Raw genomic sequence first — 12,716 nt, 5'->3', positions numbered from 1 at the left:
TGCCGGGCACTCAGCCCATATCTATTCCATCATATCATATCGCGTCAGCGGAGTTAAAGGAATTGAAGGAACAACTTCAGTAACTCCTTGATAAGGGGTTTATTCGGCCTACTGTGTCACCTTGGGGTGCACCAGTTCTATTTGTGAAGAAGAAGGATAGCAAAATGAGAATGTGCATTTATTATAGGCAGTTGAACAAAGTCACAGTCAAGAACAAGTATCCTTTTCCTCGTATTGATGATTTATTTGACCTGCTTCAGGGAGCAAGGGTGTTCTCAAAGATTGACTTGAGGTCAGGGTATCACCAGCTGAAGATTAGGGACTCGGACATTCTTAAGACAGCTTTCAGGACCCGATATGGTCATTATGAGTTCCTTTTGATGTCTATTGGGTTGACAAACGCCCAGCAGCGTTCATGCATTTGATGAACAACATGTTTCGACCTTATCTCGACTCGTTTGTTATTGTATTCATTGATGATATCCTCGTGTACTCTCGTAGCCACGAGGAGCACGCTTGGCATTTGAGAGTTGTATTGCAGCAGTTGAGGGAGGAGAAACTTTATGGTAAGTTCTCCAAGTGTGAGTTTTGGCTCAGTTCAGTGTCTTGAGGTACGTGGTGTCCAATGAGGGTATTCAGGTTGATCCGAAGAAGATAGAGGCAGTTCAGAGTTGGCCTAGACTGTCCTCGGCTATGGAGATAAGGAGCTTTCTTTGTTTTGCGGTTTATTACCATGGGTTCATATATGGATTTTCATCTATTGCATCACCTTTGACCAAGTTGACCCAAAAGGGTGCTTCTTTCAGGTGGTCGGATGAGTGTGAGGCGAGCTTTCAGAATCTCAAGAATGCCTTGACCAGAACTCCAGTGTTAGTTCTGCCATCAGCTTTGGGTTATTATATCGTATATTGTGATACTTCTCGGGTTGACATTGGGTGTGTTTTGATGCATGAGGGTAGAGTGATTTTTTATGCTTCGCGTCAGTTGAAGCCCCATGAGAAGAACTATCTTGTTCATGATTTGGAGTTAGCTACCACTGTACACGCGTTGAAGATTTGGAGGCACTATCTCTATGGTGTATCTTGTGAGGTGTCTACTGATCAGCATAGCCTCCAGCACTTGTTCAAGCAGAAGGATCTCAATCTGAGACAGCGGAGATGGTTGAAGCTGCTAAAGGACTATGATATTACTATTTTGTACCATCCGGGAAAGACCAATCTGGTGGCTGATGCCTTGAGTAGGAAGGCAGTAAGTATTGGTAGTCTTTCATTCCTTCCTGCTGGGGAGAGGCCTCTTGCAATTGATGTTAAGGACTTGGCCAATCGGGTTGTAAGACTGGACATTTCGGAGCCCAGCCGGGTCCGAGCTTGTGTGGTTTCTCGGTCTTCCTTATTCGATCGCATCAGAGAGTGCCAGTATGATGATCCACATTTGCTTGTCCTCAAGGACAAGGTTCAGCATGATGCTGCAAGAGATGTGACTATCAGTGACGATGTCGGTATTGTGGATGCAAGGCCGGATATGTGTGCCCAATGTAGATGGGCTTCGGGAGTTGATTCTTCAAGAGGCCCATAGTTCGCGGTATTGCATCTATCCAGGTGCCACGAAGATGTATCAGTATTTGAGACAGCACAATTGGTGGAGGAGAATGAAGAGTGACATAGTTGGGTTTGTAGCTCGGTGTCTCAATTATCAGCAGGTGAAATATGAGCATCAGAGACTAGGTGGTTTGCTTCAGCAGATAGAGATTCCAAAGTGGAAGTGGGAGAGGATGACCATGGAAGTTCGATGCTATTTGGGTTGTTGTGGATCGACTGACCAAGTCCGCGCACTTAATTCATGTGGGTGCTACTTATTCTTCAGAGCGGTTGGATGAGATCTACGGTAGAGAGAATGTTCACCTTCATGGAGTGCCAGCTTCTATCATTTCAGATAGAGGCATGCAGTTGACATTGCAGTTTTGGAGGGCCATGGAGTGAGAGTTGGGAACTCAAGTTGAGTTGAGCACAACATTTCACTCTCAGATGGACGGACAGTCCGACCGCACTATTCAGATTTTGGAGGACTTGTTACGTGTGTGTGTATGTGTCATTGATTTGGGTGGTTCATTGGACCAGTTTCTGCCACTCACGGAGATTGCATTCAACAACAGTTATCAGTCGAGTATTTAGATGGCTCCGTATAAGGCTTTATATGGGAGGCAATATATCTCTAGTGGGTTGGTTTGAGCCGGGTGAGGCTAGGGTTTTTGGCACAGACTTAGTTCAGGATGCATTAGATAAGGTGAAATTGACTCAAGAGCGGCTTCGCACGGCGCAGTCAAGACAAGAGAGTTATGCCAACAGAAAGGTCTGTGATGTGTCTTATATGGTTGGTGTCGACGCCCCCTTTTTCTCGCGAAATCAGGTTTACGACATTTGGGAAGACAACTCTATTCCCGTTTGGGAATTGGGTTTTTGGATTTGAAGAGTCGCCACCTAATGATTAAGTGCATTAGGACACTAAGGGTTTTTGAGTTGGAAAACCAGAGTTCGGGTAAGGGCAATAAATTATCTCAAGGGTAAGGTGTTAGGCACCCCTCAAGATCCACTAGTGTGGTTCCTGGCCATGCTATGTTGTGACTTTAATGCAAATAGATACACAAATGATATTACACATAAGGGTTGCAAATAGATACGTGACAAGTATGTGGGATCAAGGTCTAGATGATCTACAATTTGTTTAAAGGGGGGACTAAAAGCAGAAAATTAATCAATACATTGAATAAACAAAGAAGGAAAATTTGGAAGAAAAGGAATAATGCAGTAAAATTAAGGAGGAGTTTTGAGTAGTTGAAAAGACAGGATTTTATTGATATTAAACAAAGTTGTATAAGGAAAGGGGTCCTAGGTTTATAAATCACATGGATCATCCCCACAACACCGGTAATCAATCGTACGCGTAGTGTTATCGTGTGATCATCATCTCCATGTCTACCATTCCCACCCCGTTAAGGTATTAAGCGCGAAATAGTCTCGTTTACTAAGGCGTCAAGAAAAACACATGAAAGCAGTTATGGGAGCACAAAACAATTAAGGCTCAGATAACCTCCTTTAATCACAGAAAATCATGTAGTTTAGCATGTCTTACATGTACTGGTAGGTCAAAATTATGCTTAACGTTAGGCAGGCTGGTTCATTACACATTTTCAGGAAAGAAGTTCGCATTAGGCTCGCCTGGTTGCAACTTATCAAAGACCGGTGCAATTAAATAACTACATACTTGTTTGCCTACGTGATGACCTATAGGCATGGCATCTGCTGGTTTCAGGAATAAAGAAACAAACTGATTAAGAAAGTTGCTTGTTTTAACAGAATGGTGCGAGTTTTGTAATTAGTGCTAATCATAAAACGAGTGATTCAGATTTGATTGATAGTTCCTATAGGCATGCTTTCTAGCGTCGTCAATTTAAACACTTTTTACAGGCGTAGCAAGAGCGCAGAAATCCTATAGGCATGGTATCTGAATAATGTTAGTTTTTAATCCTATAAATAGGTTTGCCTAGTGACCAATGCATGCGTAGAGTCTGGATTTCTGGTTACTTATAGGCGTGGTATCCATATGGAGATGCAAAATTCCTATAGACATGGTATCTATATGGATGCATAAACCTATAGACATGGTATCTATATGTGCAAAAGTGCAGAAACCCTATGGACATGATATCTATGTGGAGAAGTGCAGAATGCTTATAGACATGATATCTACATGTGATATGCAAATGTGCAAAGCTGTAAGCAAGATACATGAGTACAGAAGTGTGGTAATTCCCTATGAGCATGATATCTACCCCTTTGCATGCATGGTTACCCTTCCCTTTTCACTAATCACCCCAGAGGGTATTACAAAATTTTATTACAGACCAAGATGAATCGAAAACGGGAAATAAAATTACAATCAGAACTCTTAAGCTGCATCCAAGGAGCCTAATTCAAACCCAAGGTCTAACAATATGATATGAGCCAACTGCGAGGATCAGGTTCCAAAGCCTTTCTCTTATTCGGGATGTGTCAAAGTTCCAAGGAGTTTCAGGAACTCCAGGCAATGCTTACACCCAGATATCATTACAGAACTGAGTTAAAGTGCAGTGTGGAAGGGCCAGCCTTCCAACGTCCAAGTCCAGAGGGAGCTCAAGGTCCCAAGGCAAGGCTCATCGGAGGGGGGCAGAACATAGAGTCTAGGAACAAGTGTAAGTGCAATAGAGGGATATAAGGGATGCCAAGGCAGGCTGGTGGTCATGCCCAGCAACATAAAATGCCGGCACACCCCTGACCAGCCCACTAGCCAAACATTGGAGAGTCCAGGACCTATTCAAGGTCAAACCATGGCCTGGGCAGTAATTGGGATACTGTCAGGCAAAGGTTTCAACTCAACACATAAAGGGGGGTTAGGGGTAGGGATTCATATGAAAGTAGAAGCAAAGAAAGAAAAATACTGAGCATAAGCTACGAAGCATGAACAGCAAACCACACAGAAGAATGAAACTATAGAATAAACATATAGGGATGGGGCAAAAGTTTAAATGAAAGGGCATACCAGTTTTCAGCAACAAGCAAGTAGGGAGAAGCAGTAGACTTAGGGAAGCCAGTTGCAATCAAGAAGCAAGAGTGTAAGCTTTTAGAAGAGAGTTGTGATGATTAAAAATCGTGTGTGTGTTTAAAAAATTATGTCATGTATTTATAATGCAGAAGAGAAGCAGAAATAGGTAAGAAAATAGTTTGAAAATCAATCACATAAGGTTTCCCTTTAATTAAGGGATTCAGATTTCAAACAGGTAAGGTAAATAAGGAACAGAGTTAATTAAACACTTTTTAAAGTAATGCAAGAAGGGTAAATACATAATAGTTATTTAAGGAAAGGCTTTTGACAGTACACGGTCATGCAAATTAAGGAAAGGAAATCAGTTGACAGCCAAGCAATCAAGGGTCGAAAATTTTATGTGAATGAACCAAGTCAGAAAAAGGTGAAGGGAGGCTTCACTTAAGAAGAATCAGTAGCAATCAATTAACCCCCAAAAAAAGGATTCTGATTCGAACACAAATTGGAAAACCTTTTGAAGAAAGATTTTAACACATATAAAAGAGGTTGTCATGCTAATCAGAAGAGTTCATGCACAAAAGGATTCAAACATATTATATGGATCCAAAGTGAATTTGAAAGAGTCCAGGGCTCGAATGGAACCCTAGTCCAAACATACAAGACCACACTCATCAAAAAACCCCAAATCCTAGGGTTTTCGACTTGAACCAAATGCAAAGAAGAGAAACAAGCAGATACAGTAGAAAGTTTAATGTAAAATAGAGTAAGGGAATTAATTTGAAACACAATGAGAGTAGAAGAGACAGTAGAGGCAAATACGCTTAAGCAGGCATAGTAGGAACACTAAACGAACATGGTTGGAAAATGCAATAGACAAATCATATCAAGTCATAGTGGAAGGCAAGTAGCAGAACATAGCATGTGAAACATAGCATAGAAACATGGCATATAAACATAGCATGTGAAAACATAGTAGAGAGAAGAACAAAATACAGAAAACATGGTAGAAGAACATGTATATATGAAAACACATAAGAATATAAAACACACATAAGAAAGGAAGAAGAAAAGTCGGAAAACACTGAAGCATCTTCGGAAAGCCCTAAACCAGAAAAGAGGCGACTTTGAAAGTAAGATTTTGAAAAGAAAAATTGGGGAAACCACTTGAAAACTCAAGATAAAGCATGAATACACACAGATCTGGAGATAACCGGAGAAGAACCTCGATAGTTAGGGTTTTTAGATGAACCCTAGAATGAGAAAGGCTTCGAAAACGTCCGATCTAAGTCGGATGAGACTGGAAACAGGCTCAGGAGGCTAAGATGTGCCGGAGCCAGGCCGGAGATGGCCGGGAACCTCAAGTCGGCGGAGGTCTGGGTGGAGACCTTTGAGGTCTAGCCTCGAACCTTCGAGTACCAAGCACATAGGAGCGATAGGAGGTGAGCATAGATCATCCATGGCCTGAGAGGCCATGGGTTCTGGTGTGTTAGAGATCGAAAATGGGGGGAAGGTGATTAGGGTTTCAAGAACACTCGAGAGAGTTTGAGAGGGGGAGGGTGTTCAGGGGCGGCTACTGAAATGAAAATGAGGGAATTAGGGTTAGTCATTAGGTTTAATTAAGGAAGGGCGAATTGAGGCCGTTGATCTCAAAGATCAACGGTTCAGATCAAAGGGGCTTGGGTCGGGCTGGTTTAAACGGGTTATTGGGCCATTTGGGTTTAATTAAAAATCTGATGGGGATGGGGCTAAATTGGCTATAATTGAAATAATAAGGGCTGTTTGTTAAATAGCCAATTTTCCCCTTTTATTATTTTATAAAAATAGTAAGAAATGATTTAAAAATAAATTACAGGTACTGAACTAATTAATAACATATAAATATTAATGTAAAAATACTAAAAGTGATTCTATGATTATGAAATGTTGTTTATTGTAAAATAGGCCATAATTGCAGTTGTATGCAATTTAGCTAAAAAAAATACCAAACAAATGTATAAAAATACGCAAAAATTACTTTAATTATATCTTAGTGTAAATATGAGAATGAAATAAATTATTCACCAAAAATGCTAGTTTGGAAATAATTATTGAATTTTGTACTATTAAAATAGACAACAAATTGATTTTAAGATCTTTAAAAAATAAGGGAAAAATACCAAAACTCTTGGGCATGCTTATATATGCATGTACATACTATTTTGGGAATATTTTGAGTATATATAAATACATAGGGAAAAAATGGGTATCAACAGCTGCCCCTCTTTACCCGGGAAGGATGAAAGAGTTGTCGGGTAAAGATATGATGACCAATTTTGACCGATTACAAAGGTTTTGACCGAGCTCTTGTTTTTGAGCTGCCTACATATCCCTGGTCTTACAGGAATCAGGTCATATGTAGTTCAGGATACATCGACGGAGTATGCCGATAGAGGTTTTTGAAAAGGACGGACGCAATATTTGGGTTGGGAAGGATGGTCAGGGACTGATGGGCTGGGAGAACCGGAGCGAGATCGCTCCTGCAGCAATGGCCATTACCAGCTGATGTACCTACAAGTGAGTAATACAAGCATATCGTGCAGAATTTAAACGTGATGCAAGTTCCCGTTGGACCATGAATGTTGTCTTTGGACGGGTAGGATGACGTCCTCAGACCATGACGTCCTGGGCCATGAAGCGTATAATAGAGGATTCGCAGGCTATGAAATAATGTTCTCGGGCTATGATAATGGTGCCTCCGAACCATGATGCCTTTGAATAATGATGCGCAAAAGATAAGAGTGGGGTCCTCAGGCCATGGCATAGTGTTCTCGGGCTATGAAAATGGTGCCATCGAACAATGACGCCTTTGGACAACTTGGCGATATTTCAGCCCATGAAATGCAGGATTTGGCGATGTTTCAGCCGATGTAAAGCATGAATATAAATGGCGATATTTCAGCCGACATAAAATTGGCGATGTTTCAACCAAGCAAAGATTTAAATGAAGTTGGCAATATTTCAGCCATGCAACGCTTTAAATAAAGTTGGCGATATTTCAGCCGATGTAAAGCTTTAAATAAAGTTGGCGATATTTCAGCCGATGTAAAGGATTTAAATAAAACCGGCGATCTTTCAGCCGACGTAAAGATTTAAATATAAATGGCGATCTTTCAGCCGATATAGAGATTTAAACGAAGTTGGCGATATTTCAGCCATGCATGATTAAAATAAAACTGGCGATCTTTCAGCCGACGTAAAGATTTAAATAAAGTTGGCGATCTTTCAGCCGACAATGATTAAATATAAACTGGCGATCTTTCAGCCGATATAGAGATTTAAATGAAGTTGGCGATATTTCAGCCGATGAAAAGCATAAATGGCAGTATTTCAGCCGATATAAAGATTAAAATAGAGTTGGCGATCTTTCAGCCGATGCAAATAAGAGGTGGCGATATTTCAGCCATGCAGGATGGAGGTAGTGCTTAACCTCGGAAGGCAGAAAGGTAGCCTTGTGCAATGCAAGGGAATGCAGGATGGAGGTAGTGCTTAACCTCGGAAGGCAGAAAGGTAGCCATATGCAATGCAAGGGAATGCAGGATGGAGGTAGTGCTTAACCTCGGAAGGCAGAAAGGTAGCCTTATGCAATGCAAGGGAATGCAGGATGGAGGTAGTGGTTAACCTCGGAAGGCAGAAAGGTAGCCTTGTGCAATGCAAGGGAATGCAGGATTGAGGTAGTGCTTAACCTCGGAAGGGAGAAAGGTAGCCTTATGCAATGCAAGGATATGTAGGGCGGAGACAGTGCTTAATCTCGGAAGGCAGAAAGGTAGCCTAATGCAGTGTGTGAAAATAGAGGTGAAGAGTGACAAAATTTCTTAGCTGAGAGACGATAGCTGCTAGTTGATTGTCACTGTGGCTGTTGGGGATGTTGCGTGCGAGTAGCACTTGAAAATAGGTGATGATTCTGGGAGTTTTATTCCTGAAAAGTATGAGTTTGTAACCGTATCCGATGATTCTATGTCTTGGGGTACCTGCATTCAAAGAAAGATTGTGAGTTTTGTCAAGGGCTCTTACTTTCATTGGGGTAGCGTTGCTGACAAAGCTGTTCTGATAGTATTCATGCATGATTTATCAAAAATGAACCGACGACTGCGACACGGTTCAAGATATTGCAACCTCTTTTGCTTTGGAATTTTGAGGGTCCTCCTGAAAATTCTGCCCCAGTTTACTGGGCCGATGTCTCTGACGGCTGCGCACGGTGGATGGTGAAAGTCAACTTCGGAATTTTGAGGGTCCTCCTCAAAATTCTGCCCCAGTTTCCAATTTCGGGGGAAAATGGAAATTTTATTGAATTGTGACCGAACCCATAGGGCTGCCTACGTATTCCCTCTTAAACGGGAATCAGGTCAGGCGTAGTTCAAATTACATCATAAAGGAATCATAATGGTTACACATAGTAGCGTTTGACTGTGCCTGAATTAATTGGCTTTGGCCAAACTTCTCCATCCATTTCTGCGAGTATGAGGGCTCCCCCGGTTAGAACCCGGTGAACCATGTACGGACCTTGCCAGTTGGGAGAGAATTTCCCTTTGGCTTCATCTTGATGCGGAAAAATCTTTTTCAGTACTAATTGCCCTGGCGCGAACTGTCTTGGTCTGACTCTCTTGTTGAAGGCTCTGGTCATTCTATTCTGATAAAGCTGACAGTGGCAAACTGCATTCAGTTTTTTTCCGTCTATAAGGGCTAATTGCTCGTAACGACTTTTAACCCATTCTGCATCTTCAAGTTCTGCTTGCTGCATAATTCTCAGGGAGGGAATCTTCACTTCGGCTGGGATGACTGCCTCGGTACCGTAAACCAACATATAGGGTGTCGCCCCATTTGATGTGCGGACTGTGGTACGGTATCCCAATAAAGCAAAGGATAGCTTTTCATGCCACTGCTTGTGTTTCTCTATCATTTTCCTGTCACGCCCCAAAATCAGAGGAGCGCGACCGACGCTCAACCGAGTAAACCCGACCGAGCAAGCCTGTTAGATCTCATTCTACCCCAAACTAACTCATGAATAAATTGGAGATGGACTCCATTAATCAAATTCTATAAACACATCATTAACGATTTCCATTTCATTTTCATTAGCAACTTCATTCGCCATACTAAAGGTATTACAAGTTTTATACATCATTGCCAAACATCAACATTTCTATTTAAAATTCCCATGCCCGACACTACCCACAACCTGTCTACGGAGCCTCTAACTACAACTAAAGAATAATATGGAAATGCCGGCAACAAGGCTCCGGCTATACCTTACACAAATACCAAAATAGGACTCCGGGAAGAAAAGCGGCTTGAGCCACGCAGGGCTCCGAGAGGAAAGGGGCTCACCAATACAACTGACGGGAAATGGATAAGGTGCTATTGTCAATGGACTGAAGTACCTGCACCTACAATCATAACACGAATGTAGCGCCCCCGGCAAAAGAGACGTCAGTACATTTGAATTGTACTGGTATGTATGAACAAACTTCACCCCAGGTAGAATCAAATAACACACAAGTAACATATATCAATAGAATCAACGATCAAATGCACGTGAAAGAAACAATCAAAGCCAAACAAGTTTCACAATCTTTCCTTTTCCCCTTCAACATTATCACATCAATAATTTCACAATTTGTTCATATTTTCATTTCAATAGTGATTTCGATCACTTATCCTTATTACCTCGGCCACCCTTATTACCTCGGCCACCCTTATCACCACAACCCACACCTTATTACTTCGTGTTGCAGCGCGCAACCCGATCCCACCGAACAATCATAATTCACAAACAACACACAACAACAACAATTCACAAGAACAACAACAACAACTCTCAAAGAACAACCACAACAATTCACAAGAATTTCCGTAGCCATCAATACCATTTCATCATATTCAACAATTCATATGCAATTTAAGTCACCACAATAATTACCCACAACAAGCCAAATATGTTATTACCACAATTGTTTCAAGTGCATCATTTACGATTTCCTTCCATCATTTGTTTCTCAGTTCTTTCCACATAACACTTTCACAATCACACACCCACATTTGATTTGTTTCCATTTACTTGCACCATCATATCGTAAGACTTAACCAACAACGTTCAAGGCACATTAATCACAAGAATTCACAAATAGTTCACATAAGTAAACACATACTTCCATGTCGACATCCTCAAGCTTTTACAAACTTTACACATAACAAGATAGGCACATCAAATCACTTCTCACAATCACATATAACTTGGTGGTATGGAAATCAATTAAGGCAATCAATTCACATATTTTCATACAAGGTACACATACCGTATGCTCGTCACAACAAGGGGATTCTACAAGAGATAAAGTTAGCCATACATACCTTTCTTGAGCTTTCCTTTAATTACTACGATATTCCGAAAATTCTAGCAACTTCAATCTATTTTGGGACATAGCAAAATTGAACACAAATTAGGAAGATATTCATAATTCTAGCTCATTTGAGCATTTTATCAAATACTAGTTGAGTATCTTGATTTCAAATCCCCTTTTCAAGATTTTCTTCATTCCCTAACCCAATCTTTACTTATTTATGTTAAACGATCTTCCCATAAACCTAAGTTGTACATGCATGTATACATAATAGCATTAAACCCAATAATCATACCTCAATACCCCATCTTATACTCCAAACTCGAAATTAAAACCTAGGGTATAGAATCTTACCTCTTAGATGAAGAACTTGTGATTGGGTTCTTTGATTCTTGAAGATTGATGCAAGGTTTGGATGATTTAAATGTTGGGTTCCTCCTTCTCTCTCTAAAATGCTCTCACCTCTCTCTAAAATCAGTAGAAAATGACCCCAAATGAAGCCCCAAAGGCTATATATTGATATGGGGCTGGTTATAAAAATTAGAAAATTAACCCTCCGATGTCAATTCTACTATAGCAGAGTGGACCGTAGAACGCGAATGCTGGCCAAAATGCACCGCGAAATCGGCGCCCAAAACTGGGCTACACTGGCCCAGTCTGCGACAGAAATGCGACCGCAGAGTCAACAATGCGACAGGAATGCGGTCGCAGATTTGACAGAGGATAGCATTTTCCAGCCTTTGGTAATTTGATCATAACTTTGCGTAGGAATGTCCAAATGACGAATGGTTTGAAGCGTTTGAAACTAGACTCAAAGACATTTCATCTGATAGGTAATTCATCACATAAAACATTATACATATTTAGATGTGCTTGTTCAAAGTAGGGACTAGTGCAAGATCGTTGGGAATTTTTGCCTATTATGGACTTTTCCAATTTTTCTTAGACTTTGGCCTTTCCTTGGACCCCAAATTACTTACCATAAGACTTATACACATATTTACCAAATCCAATGGATGTACACCATGTTAATAGCACATAAAAATGTTATATTAAGCCTACGTGACACCACGAATTCCTCAATTACTTAGCGAAAATTTCCGAGGCCTTACATTCTCCCCCCCTTAGGATCATTCGTCCTCGAATGAGGAGTAGGTTACGACTTAAACGCTTAATATAATAAATCTCTTTTATCACCTACCTCAAGACCCTAAAATTTGACTAACTCCTAAATTTTTTAGAAATTTCGGCAGAGTCTCCTTTGTAGCTAGGCCTATCCACCTGCCAGAGAATCACCAAAATCATCTTAAAAACACATCCACAACTAGACAGAGCACCACAATGTATATATCAACAATACTAATCTTAGTATTACAAGCTCTACATCATCATAGGGGTACCAGAACATGGATTTTCCTTCCACAACACTTTCAGCCTTCCAGATGACCTTCTCGACTTACAAGCTCTATCATGACACGTTCTCGGAAATAATATCAACTCCCAAACATACATAACAAGGATGACAGATAGACACCTCGCGTGAGCTAACTATCCATTGACTTTACCTTTAATAATTTCCACTGTACAAATTACATTCCACCGGATATTGCAATTCATGGTAACAACAACAACCCACAATTCCATCACATGGCCTCATACCATCAAGAATGTCATTTCATAGTAACCATACAATCATGAGTTCATAATAGTCCTTACCATCCATTAATGTAATCACAAAGGTGTTCATCAACAAGAATATAA

The sequence above is a fragment of the Nicotiana attenuata genome, unplaced genomic scaffold, assembly GCF_001879085.1.
Source record: "Nicotiana attenuata strain UT unplaced genomic scaffold, NIATTr2, whole genome shotgun sequence".
NCBI classification, from domain to species: Eukaryota; Viridiplantae; Streptophyta; class Magnoliopsida; order Solanales; family Solanaceae; genus Nicotiana; species Nicotiana attenuata.
Note: the sequence above shows the minus strand (reverse complement) of the source record.